This window comes from Carcharodon carcharias, chromosome 20, assembly GCF_017639515.1.
Source record: "Carcharodon carcharias isolate sCarCar2 chromosome 20, sCarCar2.pri, whole genome shotgun sequence".
Classification (NCBI taxonomy): domain Eukaryota; kingdom Metazoa; phylum Chordata; class Chondrichthyes; order Lamniformes; family Lamnidae; genus Carcharodon; species Carcharodon carcharias.
This window is the reverse complement of record NC_054486.1, coordinates 14,275,102-14,292,494: the sequence shown is the minus strand read 5'-3', so window position 1 is coordinate 14,292,494 and position 17,393 is coordinate 14,275,102. Positions and strand designations below refer to the sequence as shown.

General features: G+C 42.5%; 1 protein-coding gene and 1 long non-coding RNA gene across 6 annotated transcripts in view; one reads left to right on the top strand and one right to left on the bottom strand.

The window, feature by feature from the left end:
• The window catches only part of LOC121292720 (alpha-(1,6)-fucosyltransferase), a 748,838-nt gene that overhangs the window by 90,649 nt on the left and 640,796 nt on the right, over nt 1–17,393 (top strand). The window lies entirely within an intron of this gene.
• Nucleotides 1,333–12,083, bottom strand: LOC121292721. Of its 2 annotated transcripts, XR_005946319.1 has the most exons (4): nt 11,988–12,083; nt 11,169–11,301; nt 10,797–11,016; nt 1,333–2,658 (listed from the first exon to the last, which is right to left on the bottom strand). It is a non-coding gene; the product is annotated as an uncharacterized LOC121292721 (long non-coding RNA). The 2 variants fall into 2 exon arrangements; XR_005946318.1 differs by having other exon boundaries at nt 10,797–11,301.

The following is a 17,393-nucleotide window of genomic DNA, read 5'->3' as shown; positions in this document are numbered from 1 at the left end:
AGAATCATCAGGCAGATAATCCATTTAAAAGGCTGATGATAATCGTATTTACATATTGTGTGCTGAGGTTCATATTTCCCATTAAATCACTGAACTCGGACTCCAAATTATGCTTATTTTAAACACTATTTCAGCAAAAAGGGCGATTAGCTTGCACTGCTCAGGGCTACAAGTCACGTTCATAAGAAATATGGCCCCTTTGTTTGTGTTTCCTCACTCCAGTCCGAGATGGTTGCCAATTATCTGACACGATTAAAATACAGCATCAGTTGTACAGTATATTCGAACATTTTCTTGTAGTCTGTTGGTACAGCACTGATCATCTCAAGTTACCATTTCATGGCAGAGAGGTTAGGTGCCAATCTCTTTGCAGCAGATGATGACAGAGTGATGTACAAGGCTAATGGAACACTGCCTTTTACATTGAGAGGATAAGAATACAAGAGGGTGGCAATTGTGCTTCAGCTACACAAAGCCCTGGTTAGACCTGATCTGGAGTACTGTGAGCAGATCTGGGCACCACATCTTAGGAAAGGTATCTTGACCTTGGAGGGAATCCAGTGTAGATTTGCTGGAATGATGCCTGGACTTCAATCATGAGGAGAGATTCAACAAAATAAGCGTTATATTCCCTGAAATTTAGAAGGTTGAGGGTGATTTGATTGAAAGTATTGATAATAAGAGGAACAGATAGGATAGCTAGAAACTGTTTCCACAGGTTAGGATGTGATGAGGAGCATATTTTAAAATAAGAGCCAGACCTGTTGGGAGTGAAATTAGGAAGCAGCACTACTCACAAAAGGATGGGAAGTTTGGGGAACTCTCTTCTGAAAATGGCAATTAGTGCTATTTTGGTGATAAATTTTATATCTGAGGTTGATAGATTTTTGCTAGCCAAAGGTATTAAGGGCAAAACAAAAACAGAATTACCTGGAAAAACTCAGCAGGTCTGGCAGCATCGGCGGAGAAGAAAAGAGTTGACGTTTCGAGTCCTCGTGACCCTTCGACAGAAGGTATTAAGGGGTCTGGGGCAAAGTCAGGTATATGGAGTTAGGTTGCAGATCAGCCATTTTCTCACCGAATTGTTGAACAGGCTTACGGAGCTAAATGGTCAACTCCTGTTGAGGGATGTACTTGCATTGCAAGCAGTTCAGAGCATGTTTAATAGGCTGATTCCTTGGATGAGGAGTGTGCCTTACAAGGAAAGATTCAGCAGGTTGGGCCTATACTCATTGGAGTTTAGAAGAATGAGTAGTGATCTTATTGAAACATAAGATTTTGTGGATGTTTGACAGGGTAGATGCTGAGAGGATGTTTCCCCTCATGGGGTAATCTATAACTTGGGGGCACAGTTTCAAAATAAGGGGCCTCCCATTTAAGTTGGAGACAAAGAGGAATTTCTTCTCTGAGGATCCTTAAGACTTCTGTAATTCTCTTCCCCAGTGAACAGTGCAGGCAGGGTCAGGTTTCTTATTGACACTGGAGTCGAGGGCTAAGGGCAGGCAGGAGAGTGAAAGTAAGGCCACAATCAGGTCAGCCATGATCATGTTGAATGGTGGAGCAAACTTGAGAGCCTGAATGGCCTGCTCTCGCTCCTACTTCTTCTGTTCTTATTAGACATGTGATCAAGCTGTTCCTTTTTTGATTTTTATCCTTTATTCCCCACTTTCTTATCATGTGGGAATCTCAATAACATTGCAAATGCTCCATATTGATAATTTTGGTAAACATCTGTTACCTCCTGACTCTTCAAAGTCATTTTTCTCAACCATATTGATTTTTGTACTCAGAATCAAATGATGGATGAGGAAAGTAACCCTTATAAATCCACCGTGATAGGTGTGCAAGCTATGTCAGGTTGCCCCGTTCTACCTTATTTTAAATTACAGTCTTTCAGAAATTGACTTACTTTTCACGTGATTAGCTATGATCATGAGAAAGATGAAAAAGTATGTCTTGGATATGCAAATCCACTGAAAGCTAATGAAATCTACCCACTTAGTTTTCAATGAAAGTCGCACTCTAGTTCGGCAAATGGCCACTGCTGATTTCAGATCAAACTAAACTGTAAATTGGACATAAGTTTAATCTTTCCCCTTGGAGAATGTTTGACAGATGAATTCTGTGATCAGTGGCACAGTTTGGTTTGATTATATATTTTTCATCTCTTGTAAGCTTTAGCCTTTTTTTTAGTCTTTGAAGGATGAGTGCCTTTTTGATTCTCTTTTTGCACAGATCTACCCAAATATTTGCACTGCTGCGTTGTGCAGCTGGCTTTAATAGATCTGCGGTGTCGTGGAAAGCACAGTCTGAGTGCTACAGGATCTTCAGCAGCAGGAACCGGCGGCTGCAAGCAAGGCTCTGCTCCATCCCGAAGAGCCCGGTGCCACTGGACTCCTTCGGAAACGTTTCATTTTTTAAATACGTAATTAGGAATTTTCTTCCCTTCTCGTTCTTTGTGGCAGGCCTACTCCCTGACAATGTAGGGCAGGTGCTCTGTTGGTGTGGCTTGGAAATCTTTGAAAATGCCTCGAGTTAACTTGCTGTCTCCCTCCTTTGAAAGTGGTTTCACAAATTCACCTCGTATTAAGAGTTCCTCACTGGAGGCTGAACCTTCTTTTACAGTTGCCTCTGTCTTGACATCTGCCTAGATATTAACTGCAGGGGGACATAAAAGAAGGTAATTATACCATAATGTGCTATGGATAATGGGCATTCAATCTCCTTTATAAAGGGATTCACACACGCATCCATGTATCATTAAGAATTCAGTGTTCATTCATACTGATTTAAAATTCTGTTTTCTTTCAAATTTACATTGCCAGACACAACTAATCTGTAAAATGTACAATTCCTTAATGTTCTGACACTTAAAGGAGCACCATCTTTTGGATTTTTTTCTGAACTTTTCTGCAAATGGATATTGTATTGCAGCTTGGCACGTAGCAGGACTCCAGGCCACCTGAAATGCTTTTGAAAATAAAAGAACATTTCACAGTCCAGCAAAATAAGGGCCCAAGATCAAGAAATCTAATTTTCAGCTCCTTGATTTTTATGTATTGAACTGCAGCACTGTGCTGTCCATCTTCATTTCCCCTCTCAGATCTTGAGTTTGGAAAATGAACGTGCTGCTATGATATCAAAATGCAAGTGGATTTTTAAACCACGTTTTTTTCTTTCTCATTTTGAGTCATTCAATGTGGGGGTCGCTGGCGGGGCCAGCACTTATTGCCCAACCCTGATTGCCCTTGAGAAGGCGGTGACGAGCCCCTTTCTTGAACCGCTGCGGTCCATGTGGTGTAGGTACACCCACAGTGCAGAAAGGAAGGAAGCTCCAGGATTTTGATCCAGCGACAGTGAAGAAACGCCAATATATTTACAAGTCAGGGTGAGGTGTGACTTGGAGGGGAACCTGCAGGTGGTGGTGGTGTTCCCACACACCTGCTGCTCTTGTTATCTGGGGGATAGAGATCGCAGATTTGGAAGGTGCTGTCGAAGGAGCCTTGGTGAGTTGCGCAGTGCATCTTGTAGATGGTCCACACTGCTGTCATGATACAGTTGTGTGAAGGGAGTGAATGTTTAAGGTGATAGATGGGTGCCAATCAAGTGGGCTGCTTTTTCCTGGGGCTGGTGTGGAGCTTCTTGAGTGTTGTTAGAAATGGGGAGTAAACCATTGCACTCCTGCCTTGTGCATTAGAGATGGTAGAGAGGCCTTGGGGAGTCAGGAGGTGAGTTACTCCCCACAGAATTCCCAACCTCTGACTTGCTCTTGTCATCATAGTATAAGTTTCCGGTCAAAAAGGTGACCACCAAGAAGTCGGTGGTTTCTGGTTCAGTGATGATATTGCCATTGGGTATTTCAAAGGTTAGATTCTCTCCTGTTGGAAATTATTATTGCCTGGCACTTGTGCGGCACACATGTTAACTGCCACTTTTCTCAGTCAAAACCTGTTGCATGCAGGCATGGTCTGCTTCATTATCTGAGAAATGTGCAATCATGAATGAACATCTCCATTTCTGAGCTTTATGATGGAAGGAAGGTCATTGATGAAGCAGCTGAAGATGGTTGGGCTGAGGTCACTACACTGAGGAACTCCAGCAGCGATGTCCAGGGACCGAGTTGATTGACCTTTAACAACCACAACCATCTTTCTGTCTGGCCAGTGGAGAGTTTTCTCCTTATCTCATTGACTTCAGTTTTACTAGGGCTTTTTGATGCCGCACTCGGCTAAATGCTGCCTTGATGTCAAGGGCAGTCACTCTCTCCTCGCCTCTGGAATTCAGCTCTTTGGTGCATGTTGAGCTCAAGGCCTGGAACCCAAATTGAGCATCTGTGAGCAAGTTATTGTCAGTAAACGCTGTTTGGAGGCACTGTCAATGACACTTTTCACCGCTTTGACTGAGAGTCGTCTAATGGGTCGGTAATTGACTGGATCAAATTTATCCTGTTTCATGTAGACAAGTGCATACTGGGCAATTTTCCACATAGGCAGGTAGATGCCAGTCTTGTAGCTGTATTGGAACAGCTCGGCTAGGGGCACGGCAATCTCTGGAGCACAGGTCTTTAGTACTGCTGCTGGGATGTTGTCGGGGCCCATAGCCTTTGCAGTATCCAATGCCCTGAGCTGTTTCTTGACATTATGTGGAGTGAATTGAATTGGCTGAAGACTGACATTTGTCCTGCTGGGGACCTCAGGAGGAGGTAGAGATGATGGATCAACCACTTCACTTCTGGTTGAAGATGGTGACAAATACGCCAGGCTTGTTTTTTGCACTGACATTCTGGGCATCCCTATCATTGAGGATGGAGATGTTTGTTGAGTCACCTCCCCTGTTAGTTGTTTAATTGTCCGGAACCATTCATGACTGGATGTGGCAGACGGCAGAGCTTTGAAGTGTCCTATTAGTGGTGGGACAACTAAGCTCTGTCTACTGCATGCTGCTTATGCTGTTTTGCAGTAAATCATCGTGTGTTGTAGTTTCACCAGGTTGACATCTCATTTTTAGGTGTGCCTGGTGCTGCTCCTGGCATGCCCTCCTGCAGCCTTGATTGAACCAGGGTTGATCCGCTGGCTTGGTGGTAATGGTAGAGTGAGAGATCTGCTGGGACAGACTGTGGTGGAGTACAATCCTGCTGCTGCTAATGGCTCATAGTACCCCATGGATACCTAGTTTTGAGTTGCCAGATCCGTTCTGAATCTATCCTGTTTAGCACGGTGGTAGTGCCACACAATATGATCGAAGTGTAAAATATATCAAACAGCAGTGGATAACAATTGACATTTTGAAACCCATCTTCATTTCCAAATGGAAAAATAGAAGTAGTCGTAACAGTGCACAAGGAGGCCATTTGGCCCACTCAGTCCATGCTGGCTCTCTGTAGAGCAACCCAGTCAGTTCCATTCCCCTGCTCTACCCCCATAGTCTTACCCATCCAATTTCCTTTTGAAATTGTTCATCATCCCTGCTTTCACCAGGCTTGTAGGCAGTGAGTTCCAGCTCATTATCACTTGCATTTTCAAAAAGTTCTTTTTCACATCCCTGCTACAGTTCTTGCCCAAAACTTTGAATCTGTGTTTCCTATTCCTTATACCATCAGCCAATGGGAACAGATTTTCTCTGTCTACCTTATCTAAACCTGTCATCATCTTGCACACCTCTATCCAATCACCCCTTAACCTCCTTTGCTCCAAGGAGAATAGCCCCAAGGTATCCTGCCTAACCTTGTAGTAAAATCCCTTATCCATGGAACCATTCTAGTAAAACTTCCCTGCATCCCGTCAAGGACCCTCACATTTTTTGTAAAGTATGGTGGCCAGAATCGGACACACTAATCTAGCTGTGACCTAACCAGCGCTTTTATAAAGGTAGTGTTACAAACTGTTCCCAACGCTTTCAACAAGCTATATAGCCTGCTTGTTTTAAACTGGGAATCTGAAAGGGGAGAAACAAATCAGAGTGCATGCACTGAATGACTTTTTAAGTTTCAGAGAAAGAAGCCTTAAACAAGATTTGTAAGTTCATTTTTATCTTGCTTTACAGGAGAATCTGTGATTGGCCCTCAAAAACCAAGTGGCAAAATGAGTATTGCAGGTTATTAATGAGCCACAGTGCAGCAGAATACTGGGCTCACTGTCATATCATAAGTATGCAAATGATATGCCACAATATGCAAATTCAGTCCTCAGGATGTTTTGCTGACCAAAACATGATATAATTGTGAGACTATAGAGATATCACTTTCTTCCCCAATGCATTTTTAAAACAGAGTTTTGCACAATTAACATTTTGCATCGGTTCCAAACGTTGCTACCAAAAAACCCCTATTTAAAAGCAGTGAGGAGGAACTACTTTACTCAAAGGGTTGTGAACCTTGGAAGTTCTTTACCCCACAGGGGTGCGAATGCATTTAAGGGCGGGAGGGACAGATGTTTGGTGTCTCAGGGAATCGAGGGATGTGGGGAGTGGATGGAAAAGTGGAACTGAAGCCCAGGATCTCCACTAGGGCTATCTGCCACCTGTTTGTCCTGCTTTCTACCCTTAATGTCACCATTAGCATATTCCTTAGATAATATCACCATTGGCAACAACCCTTTGTCCTTTTCTCTATGACATCTTTGGCAATCTCTTCTTTGCCTCCACCTATCACTGGCCCCCTATCGAGCTCTACCTGTCCCATCCCCTCAACCAGCTTATATTTCACCTCATTTCTATATTTCTTTAGATCTGATGAAGAGTCATTCGGACTTGAAACTTTAACTCTGTTCCTCTCCGCAGATGCTGTCAGACCTGCTGAGTTTTTCCAGCTATTTTTGTTTTTGTTTCAGATTTCCAGCATCCGCAGTGTTTTGCTTTCATCTATGATCTTATTCAATGGCAGGACAGGCTCGATAGGCTGTACAGTCTACTCCTGCTCCCATTCCTTGTGTTCTTGTGATGCAGTGGGCTCATAGATTGTCTTTTTGCCCCGGATTTCAATGCAGCCCAGAATAATAGGGTAAAAGTCTTCTCAATAAGCTGGTTATGAGCCTTAAGTGATGCTAGTTTGCATAATCAATTTTGAACTTGGTGCAAATCCATTGCAGGTAGCGCCATGAATCTCGGTACGCTTCCATAAGTTGATTATATTACTGGATAGCTGACCAAGGTAGCTGGTTTGTAAGAGTAAAAGAAACTGAGGGGAAGGAGGGGTGGGGGGTGGGGGGTGTGTGAAGATGTTTTTTCAGATCAGTAAATTTTTTTCCTGAGGTTAGAGTTTTGGCGTGTCATTGAGCTTCACTTGAGAGTGTTTGACAATGCCACTGTTCAGTAATTTTTAGTCTTTTCAATGCGTCCCTTTTCCAATTGTGTCCCCTTTTCCATTTCAGCTCAGTAACATGTGAGTGGAAGCAACTTGCCCTGGTAACTAACTCGCACAAGGTTGATGGAAACGGTTGGATTGTTTGCCACTTGTTGTTGAATGGTTGCATGATGTCATTAGGAGCGGCTGAATGGAACCTGATTCTGAGCAAAGCCCTCAGTTAAAAGGCTTGAATGAGTTGGGGAGGTGCTGGCACAGTGATAATGTTGCTGGACTAGTGATCCAGAGACCCAGGCTAATGCCCTAGGGACATGGGTTCAAATAGCAGTTGGCAGAATTTGAATTCAGTCAATAAATCTGAAATTGAAAGCTAGAGTCAGTAATGGTGACCATGAAACTATCATCAATTGTCATAAAAAAAAACCCATCGGGTTCACTAATGTCCTTTAGGGAAGGAAATCTGCCATCCTTACCTGGTCTGGCCAACTTGTGACTCCAGACCCACAGCAATATGGCTGACTCTTAACTGCCCTCTGAAATGACCTAGCAAGGTCAGTTCAAGGGCAATTAGGGATGGGCAACAAATGCTGGCCTTGCCAGCGATGCCCACATTCCATAAAAGAATAAAGAAAAAATAAGTACTTACAAACATTTGCTTACTCCCTGCTGAACAAATACACCAGAAACAGCAAGAGGAGATTTAGTCAAGTTCTTTTTTAAATTTAATGAAGGGTTTTGATAGGTTATATAGGGAAAGGCTAGAATACAATAATTATTTATTATTTAATATAATAACATCCTTAATACAAGAGCAAAATTCTGTGGATGCTGGAAATCTGAAGTTAAGACAAAAATGCTGGAAATACTCAGCAGGCCTGGCAGCATAAGTGGAGAGAGAGGAACAGAGTTAACGTTTCAGGTCTGTGACCCTTCATCAAAACTGGGGGCAAGATTTTCCCATTGGCAAGCAGGGAAGACGGGCCTGCTCGCCAACGCGTAAAATGACGTGGCGTGATGTTGGGTGGAACTCCCGAAGTCACCGCACCCCATTTAAATTTTCAGGAAGGCGGGGGCACAGCAAAATCAGCTGTGGGCCCGCCGACCTGTCAATGGACAATTGAGGCCATTGACAGAGTCATTAAAGTAATTAATGGACCTGCCCGTCCAACCTTAAGGTTGTTGGGCAGGCCAGGAGCCCTGGCAGGCATTAGAAAAACATGAAGCCTCATCCACAGGCAGGATGAGGTTTCATGTAGGCTTTTAAAAATTTAATTAACGTTTTTTTAAAAAGTTATGGACATGTCCCAACTCATGTCAGGGATTTTTTTTTTCTCTATTCTTAATAATTTGTGCATTAGAGTTGACCTCCCTGAGGCAGCACTTAGCCTCAGGGAGATGAAAGCGTGCTCTTACACGAAAGAGCGCGCTCTCGGATTTAGGAGACTCCCCCCCTCCACACAGGGAGTGCAGAGCGCTTCTGTGCAGATGTCATGCTGGGCGGACCTTAATTGGCCCTCCCACGTAAAATGGTGGATCGCCACCAATTGGAGGCGCACCTCCGCGTGCCCACACTTCAATTCCCACACACGCACACACACACACACACAAAAACACCCCCCCCCCCCCCCCCCCCCCCCCACACACACACACACACACACACACACACACACACACACTGACCGATAGGAGGGAAATCCTGCCCTGGGAGAAGTTTGAGGTTTCAAAGGTTTGGAGCAATGGGAGGGTGGGGCAAAAATCTGAGATGGGGTAGAAGGCAGGAAGGAGTAGAATAGCAGAGTCCTTTGGCCCTACATGATTAACTCTTCTGGTCATTTAATTTCCAATAAGATTGCAATGTTTTCTTAGTTGACATGTCAAGTAATTCAATTTTCAATTAAAATTAGAGAATTGCAATTAAGAATTGGGAGAGAGATAAGGACAATTTCTTAATGCATGTTTGGTAATATCATGAAATGCTTTGCCACTGGAATTGTTTGAGACAGAGATGATCGTTCAGAGTAAAATAGCATTTAGAGAGGAGAGAGCATGGTTATGGACATAATTTTGGATTTTTCCAGCAAAGACACAATGGACTGAATAGCAGTTCTGAAGAAGAGTCATATTGGATTCGAAATGTTAACTGTTTCTCTCTCTCCAAATAATGCCAGACCTGCTGAGTTTTTGCAGCATTTGCTGTTTTTAATTACTGAATAGCCTTATTCGGCACTGTAAACGTCTGTGATTCTATAGTTACTAAACCCCCTTGGTATGATAAGAAAGGTTTATGTGAACCTACACTACACTACTTCAAACATACCTGGCTGCTTGCATTCAAATTAGACCCTATTCTTAAAAATGAGTTTTTACTGGAGGGGTAGGAGCAGAGAGAACAGTTGCGAAGGTTGACCAAAGGCATGGTTGAAGAGGTAAGACTTTGAAGAGGCTTTCAAGGCAGTGAGAAAAGTAGCAGGAGTTTAAGGAGACAGTGCAATATATTAGATAAAAAACACGACACTGTCCTCCCATTGATGGTTACTTCTTGTGTGCTAACATGTAGTAGGCTGGAACCAATGTATTAAGTACAGACTTCTTCATGGCACTCACAAAATGAAATGGGAGCGTTTTCTGATTTAGCAGTGACAGAAGGAGACTGGATTAGAATGAAGATAGTAAGGAGAAGTGAATGGCTAAATGGCTAACAAACTAAACCTGAATGATGAGATGAATTAGATAGACTCAGTCTTTTTTCTTTCATTTGCTTCTGAATGTGTTTTTTTGCCATTTCTCATTCTTTTCCTTGAATCAGAGAGCTCTGAAATCTCTTTGTAAGGCACTGAATCATACGTGCATCAGATTGACTCCATACTTTGAAATGCTAGCTGCTAAAATGAATGAGATCTTTCCCTCCAGCGTTTTCACACATGGCTCCTGGAATGAATATTGTTGGTTTAATCATTATAAAGAAGGCACTTATCTCCTAAAAGCCCACAGCTCACTTTAGTGCACAGCACTAGTACCGGGCTTCTGCCATTTGTTTAAAGTTCCTTTCCTGTGATGTTTGTGTTGTTTGTAACTATTGTTCATCAAAAGTCTTTGATAAATATTGGAATCCTAATGAGTGGCTGTTTGATGAGCAGCACTTCAATTATTTAACGTTGGAGACCTGGAAAAGACTGTTAATTTTGGCGTAATTAAGGCAGCAGAAATTTATTCCTGAATGAGATAGGATTATTCTTTCAGGGGGTGAAGGATTAAATGTCTGATGTTGCTGTGTAGTCAGCAGTGGCTGAGACTGGACACCAAATCTATCAGCTTCCTTAAGCTTGCTTGCTATTGAAAGTGTTCAATAATGTAACAAATTATGAAGTATCAGTGGGCCGCGACATTGGATCTGCCCTATCCAAATGTTACAGATTACAAGTATTCAATTTTCAGATCCAAGCGCTGACAAAAATGTGCTTGAAAGTCTGCTGCACACATGTAAAGCAGTACTAACCTTTTTAAGACATTTCCAGCTTTCAGTGGCAGTGTTTCATATCAGCTTGTAGACAGAACGAAGCAGCCTGTGGTTTGCAGTGATGCTTGTTGCAGTTTATATCATGGATGAGAGCCTTAACCTGACATCCTGAGACGGTTTTGTAGCTTAGTAGCTATGTTACCGGACTAGTAATCGGAGACTAATGTACCAGAGACACGAGTTCAAATCTCAAAGGTTGCTGAGGAATTTAAATTCAATCAATTTAATAAATCAGAATTAAAAAGCTAGTATTGTTAATGATGACCACGACGCTTTTGAATTCTCATATTAAAAAAAATCCCCATGTGGTTCGCTAATGTCCTTTTAGGAAGAGGAATCTGCTGTCCTTACCCAGTCAGACCTATGTGTCGTGACCCCACAGCTAATGATTCTTAACTGCTCCTGAAATTACCTAGCAAGGCACCAGGTTATATAGTGATGGGTAATGAATGCTCATGTTGCCAGTCATGTCGAGATCCCGTGTCTGAAGGATAAAAGCATATCATGTATTTTGACTCTGTTTATACAACAATTTCATCATAATTCAAAGGCAGTTTGTGCTGACAAATTTGACTTACCCAGTGCATTGGTGTGTTACAGTTCACATGAGTTGTGGCAAATGCACTTTTGACATGCACGTTGTAGTCTGGAGCTAAAGATCGTGATGGTAGAACCTCCAATGTTCTCCCCATCACATGGCTGACCCAAATTCCCTCCCACTCTTATTGCGTGCCATTGTTGTGTGTTGGAAGGATTTACAAATTGCTAAATAACCTGTTTAGCCATGTTACAAATGCACCTTCCTAGGCCATCATGTCGTAAGGTAAGACTTGAACCCAGACCTTCTGGCTTAGAGGTAGGGATGCTACCCACTGCGCCACAAGATCTCCATAATTTACCCGATACTGATGGCTTTTTAACACCATTTGAATTTAACCTGTCTATTAAGTTGAAATAAACAGCCTTGAGTATTGTGTATTATATTTCACAAAAGATATGCGACTAATTTGTCTAATTATGTAGTCAATTTTTTAAATTAGTTAGGCTTAAATGCATGTACCACTTTTTAAAAAAAACTTAACTTCATGTAAGTATTCAATTTGTTGACTCTCCAGTCACAATCTTAAAATGTTTACATTTTTATAACCAAGAGGGGAATTGTACACTTACCTGTAAGAAAGCATGCACAGTGTTCTCTAATGGGCCAAATTCCAGTAGCAGCCAGGCAGTATAAATATGTTGTTGCCAGTTTGGATTCCGTGCCTCAGGGTCAGGTCTGAAGGAGTGCCCCAGTTTAGGAGGTGTTGCTTTGTGGGTGAACTCTATCTGCCCTATCAGCTGGATGTGAAAGACTCCACGACACTATTCAAAGAAGCTTGGGGAAGTCCCTCCAGTCTCCCATCCAGTCATTTTGCCTTAACCAACACCACAAGATCTGGCCGTGGTCACGTGGCTGTTCGTGGGAGCTTGGTGTGTGCAAACTAACAGCCGCACTTTCTACATTCCAACAGTGACGGCACTTCAAATGCACTTCACTCGCTGTGAAGTTCATTGGGTCATCCTGAGGGCGTGAACAGTGTTGTCTTAATGATGGGTCTCGGTCTAATGTCTCGGTCAAAGAAATATTAAAATAAATCCAAGCTTGTTTGTTCTTTATTCATTCCCATTTCTCCCCCTCTTTGTTTCCCTGATAGAGCACAAGAGCGGAACCACATGGGTGTGATTTTTTTTGGGGCATATTTGTTAAATGATCAAGAAAAAGAATTGTCACTGGTCTAACTTACTTGCACGTGACTGAGGGAAATGGTCTGACTTGTTGCTCATGAAAGACTTAACTAGTTGAGCAGAATATAATTCCACCCCGCGTCCACACACAACCAACCCATGTATATCTCCTGGAAAGCTATTTTTTTCACTGTGTCTTTCTTATTCTGCAAGATACAATTGTGCAATGTAACTTAGTTCAGTTATAGTCTGGTAGTGATCTTATGACCCAGGAGACTGTGGTTATGTATTTAATTATATTGTCAGCTTGGTGGTGTTCAGTCAAACTGTACTGTTCAATATGCAGGGCAGTTTATCGAGTATAAAGCCACATGCTAACTCAACAAAGCTTTTACGTAAGTGTTTTGAAGCTGACTTCACAGTTTATTTAGTAACTCAGAAGCATTGTTAAAAAATAAGTTAAAAAAAAAAATGATTGCTTTGTAAATATGCCAGCCATCTGCTAAAATGAAGCAAAGGCCCGCTTTTCGGTTCCAGCTTCTTTGGCTGGAATCTTCCAGCACCCCGTGTGGCAGGTTCCCACCGTGGTGGGGTCGGGGAGCCATTGAAACCTCCGTTCACATCGGCGGGACCGGAAGATGGCCGCTGGCGTGAGGCGCTGGAGAATTCCGGCCTTTATTCTCGGTGATGTTGACCCAAACTGACTTTGAGTTCATTGTCGTGCAGTAAAACCAGTTCTTCAAATCTCACAAACTTGTAGTGGATTTTTGTGTGGTTTCTTAGTAATTAGAGAACCATTTCAATGTGGCGCCCACTACAGGGCATTGGGAACCTGTGTGACTGAGCAAGCGACAGTGTGTCTCTTCAGCCAATCAGATTGAAGAGCCCTTACTTTGATTTGCAGAGTAAGACAGGATAAGTAGTTCAGTATAAAATCATTTATCATTAGGGGCATAGTAGTAATGTCATTGGATTCATAATCCAGAGATCCAGGCTAACACCCTGGGGGCATTGGGTTCAAATCCCATCAGGGCAGATGGCGGAATTTCAATTCCAATAATAAACCTGGAATATAAAGCTAGTTTCAGTAATAGCGACTGTGAAACAATCACTGGTTGTTGTAAAAACCCACCTGGTTCATTAATGTCCCTTACGGAAGGAAATCTGCTGTCCTTACCTAGACTGGCCAACTTATGACCCTTAACTGCCCCCTGAAATGGCTGAGCAAGTCACTCGGTTCAGAGCAATTTAAAAATACTGCTTAAAAATAAGGGGTCGCTCATTTAGAACAAAGATGAGGAGGAATTTTTTCTCTCAAAGGATCGTGAGCCTTTGGAACTCTCTCCCTCAAAACACAGTGGAAGCAGAGTCTTTGAATATCTTTAAGGCAGAGCTAGATAGACTCTTGATAAGCAAAGGGGGTGAAAGTTTATCGGGGGTAGGTGGGAATGTGGAGTTGAGGTTACAGCCAGATCAGCCATGATCTTATTGAATGCCGGAGCAGGCTCGAGTGGCCGAGTAGCCTACTCCTGCTCCTAATTTGTACATTAATTTAATACGTTGAACTGCTCTGAACTCTTATCCAGGCCTGCCTCTTTCCTGCTTATGCCTGGATACTTACCCTCAGAGAGAGTGTTCACCAGTACACTTGAAGCCTTTCACTACCTGTGGGCACTGCAGGGGATTGAATGGTTATGTCATTTATGATTTAGCTGTTAAGGTTTGCTTTGGTTTTGTTGGGATTTATTACTTTGTATTTGATTGCGCCAGATTTTTGTTGTTGTGGAACTGACAGTGTCAGGTGACAGCAGTCTGCCTTTTGCCTCCTGGTCCACTTAAAATATTTCCAAGTGTAGGTTTATTTTCCTGTGTGATGTTAAACTCTTGTCTTGAAGCATTCAGCTCTTTCTCTTGCAATGGGCTTGGTTGGAAGTGGTGTGCCATTGAATTATTTGTAACTGTATTTCCCAGCAAGTTCCAATTCCTTGAAACCTGCTTGGATGCTGCATTGTTAACCTACATTGATAAATCTCTAAGGGTCAAGCCGGGGAACAACTTGCCAATTGGACAGTGAAGGTATAGAGGTTCAGAAATGTTAATTGACCCAATTAATGTTCAGCAGGTGAATGCTATTGATTCAGTTTGTCCAAGATGAGATAAATGTGAGGAAAGGAATAATTCAGCTTGCACAAATGTCTAGCATAGCTATGCATTCTATGGTAATGTGATGGAGCTTGTACTTAGCTATGAAATGTTGTGTTCCTGCATACAGCCTTCCCCTTGAAGTATTCATGTTATCTTTGCTGCTGAATATTGAACAGATTACTGCTAGATATCAAAGGATATTGCAGCAGCAAGTGCTGTTTGATTTCCAGAAGAATGTGGCAGGCTTGTGAAGGGTAAAATGCGTATATCACTTGCCAGGAGAATAATACACTGTGTTGTTAAGCACATCTCCTCAGATTTCTTTCTGGATTGAGTTCAGAGGCTTGTTATTGAAATTATTGGTTTTTTTTGCGATAATAGTGTCTGTTTTTCTTCTGCCAGCCCCTTCCCTTATTTCATAAATGAAGCAACTACAGATAAATCTCTTCCTTTTTTCAAAAAAAAAGAATGGTTGCTGTGATGGTGTGTGTGTGAAGCTACCAGCTGAATGCCAATTAGTTAACAGAACAGTTTGTTCAATAGTTTTCCACCTCCTTTGTAGTTCTTTCTGCTGTAACCATTATCACTTGGAGAAAACCATTGTGAACACACACACGAGCTCAACCCTTAAATCTCTATATTACTGTATGCTTCTCACTCCCTCAATTTTCCTGAACATATGCCATTCATTGGCCAACATGGTATTGGCTAAATGGACAAGGCGAAGGCCTGACCTTTGAGTTGTCCCTTTTTGTGTAGAAGCTCCTTCACTCGTCTGGCTATGGTGCACTGTAAATGCAAACCTCCTCTTGCCTATTTTTGTTGGGCAAAGGTATTGAAAGTTACAGAACCAAGGTGGGCAGATGGATTTAAACTACAGATTAGCCGTGATCTCATCGAATGGTGGGACAGGCTCGAGGGGGCTGAATGTGTCACAGTGCAGTTAAGTGCTGAAATGGTACAAGGTGTCTTCTAGAATTCTGCTTTGTAATGTATAAAAATGCACTTGAAACAGTATAAATGCAATAACTTTCTTAAATCTATTGCGAAAAAGCTGCACAGCTACGAATCTATGTCTACAGATGACCTAGTGACTGAAAACGAGGTGTGTCCACCCACACTCCAGCTTTAATACTAAGTTTTTTATTTGTTCATGGGATGTGGGCATTGATGGTAAGCCAAGCATTTGCTGTCCATCCCTAATTACCCTTGAGAAAGTGGTGGTGAGTTGTCTTCTTGAACCGCTGCAGTTTATGTGCTGAAGGTACACCCGCAATGCTGTTCAGAAGGGAGTTGCGGGATTTTGACCTGGAGCAATATATTTTCAAGCCGGTTTGTTGTGTGGCTTGGAGGTGGTAGCAGTCCCATGTGCCTCCTGCCCTTGGCCGTTCAGATGGGAAAGGTCAGCAGTTTGGGAGATGCTGTCAAAGCAGCCCCTTCTGAAATAGAAGACTCAATCCTTTGGCTGTGTTATGTTTGCTGCTCTCAGCAAAGGTAGCAACTGGAATGCCTGTGAGTGAAGGAAGTGATAAATAAGCCAGGGTCTCACTCCTGATAGTTGCTCACTAACAGCTGCTGGGAAATGTGGGTATTTGGTGAGAGCAGGATTGAGCTACAGTGACACATCGCGAATGGCTGAGCTGGCTTAAACAACCCAAGGCATTTTTTACATTAACTCATAAGGCCAGTTGGCCCATTGAGCTTGTGCGGGCCCTTTGAAAGAACCACCCAGTTTGCTCCACTCCCCTGCTCTTCCCCAATATCCCTGCCAGTGTTTGATCCAAGAATGCTTTTGGTTCCTTTGTACTTCAGTGTTTAATTGAAAAATATATGTAAACTGAGGCCAGATGTATTACAAGAGACAAAAACAAAAAACTGCGGCTGCTGGAAATCCAAAACAAAAAATAAAAAATACCTGGAAAAACTCCGCAGGTCTGGCAGCATCGGCGGAGAAGAGCACAGTTGACGTTTAGAGTCCTCATGACCCTATTACAAGAGATGTTACAGGAGATGCAGATCTAGGAACACATTTTCTCAGAATTCCACAGCAAGCATGAATTTATTTCAGCATTTTATTTCTAACTACAAGGTTGGTGAGTGTAATAAGTGAAGCAAGAGAATTCAGAGTGATGGTTGATGATCAAAGGGGACTGTTTCTCTGAATGGAAAGGACCTACCAGGCATTTGTAAATTAAAATGGAAAATGCTAGAGATGCTCAGCAGGTCTGGCCGCGTCTCCACAGATGATGCCAGACCTACAAAGTCTTGCCAGCATTTTGTGTTTTTAATTTCAGATTTCTAGCATCTGCAGTGTTCTTCTTTTCAACTCAGGCTTTTCTGTTTGTTTATGTTTCTAAACCGAGTGCTGCTGATTCCTGATCTGAATGTTCGGCCACACTCTCTATGGAAACCATACTGAGAGATAATGCTCCGATCTCACCCTGCAGTCACCAACAAATTGAGGGTGGAATTAATACAGTGAAGGGCTGAGGCAACATAAAGGAGGAGGACATTAATAAACTTGCAGAATGGGTGTGTAATTTGAGTGAGCTTCAGTATAGATAAGCATGAGGTGGTACGTTTTAGTAGGAAGAATAAGGAAGCCGTATACTCCTAAGAAAATAAGTATCTTTAACAGGGTAAAGCAGCCTGTAAATCTTTTTAATATGCCTGATGGCAGGCAGTAAGGGCAGAGAGTTCCCTGGT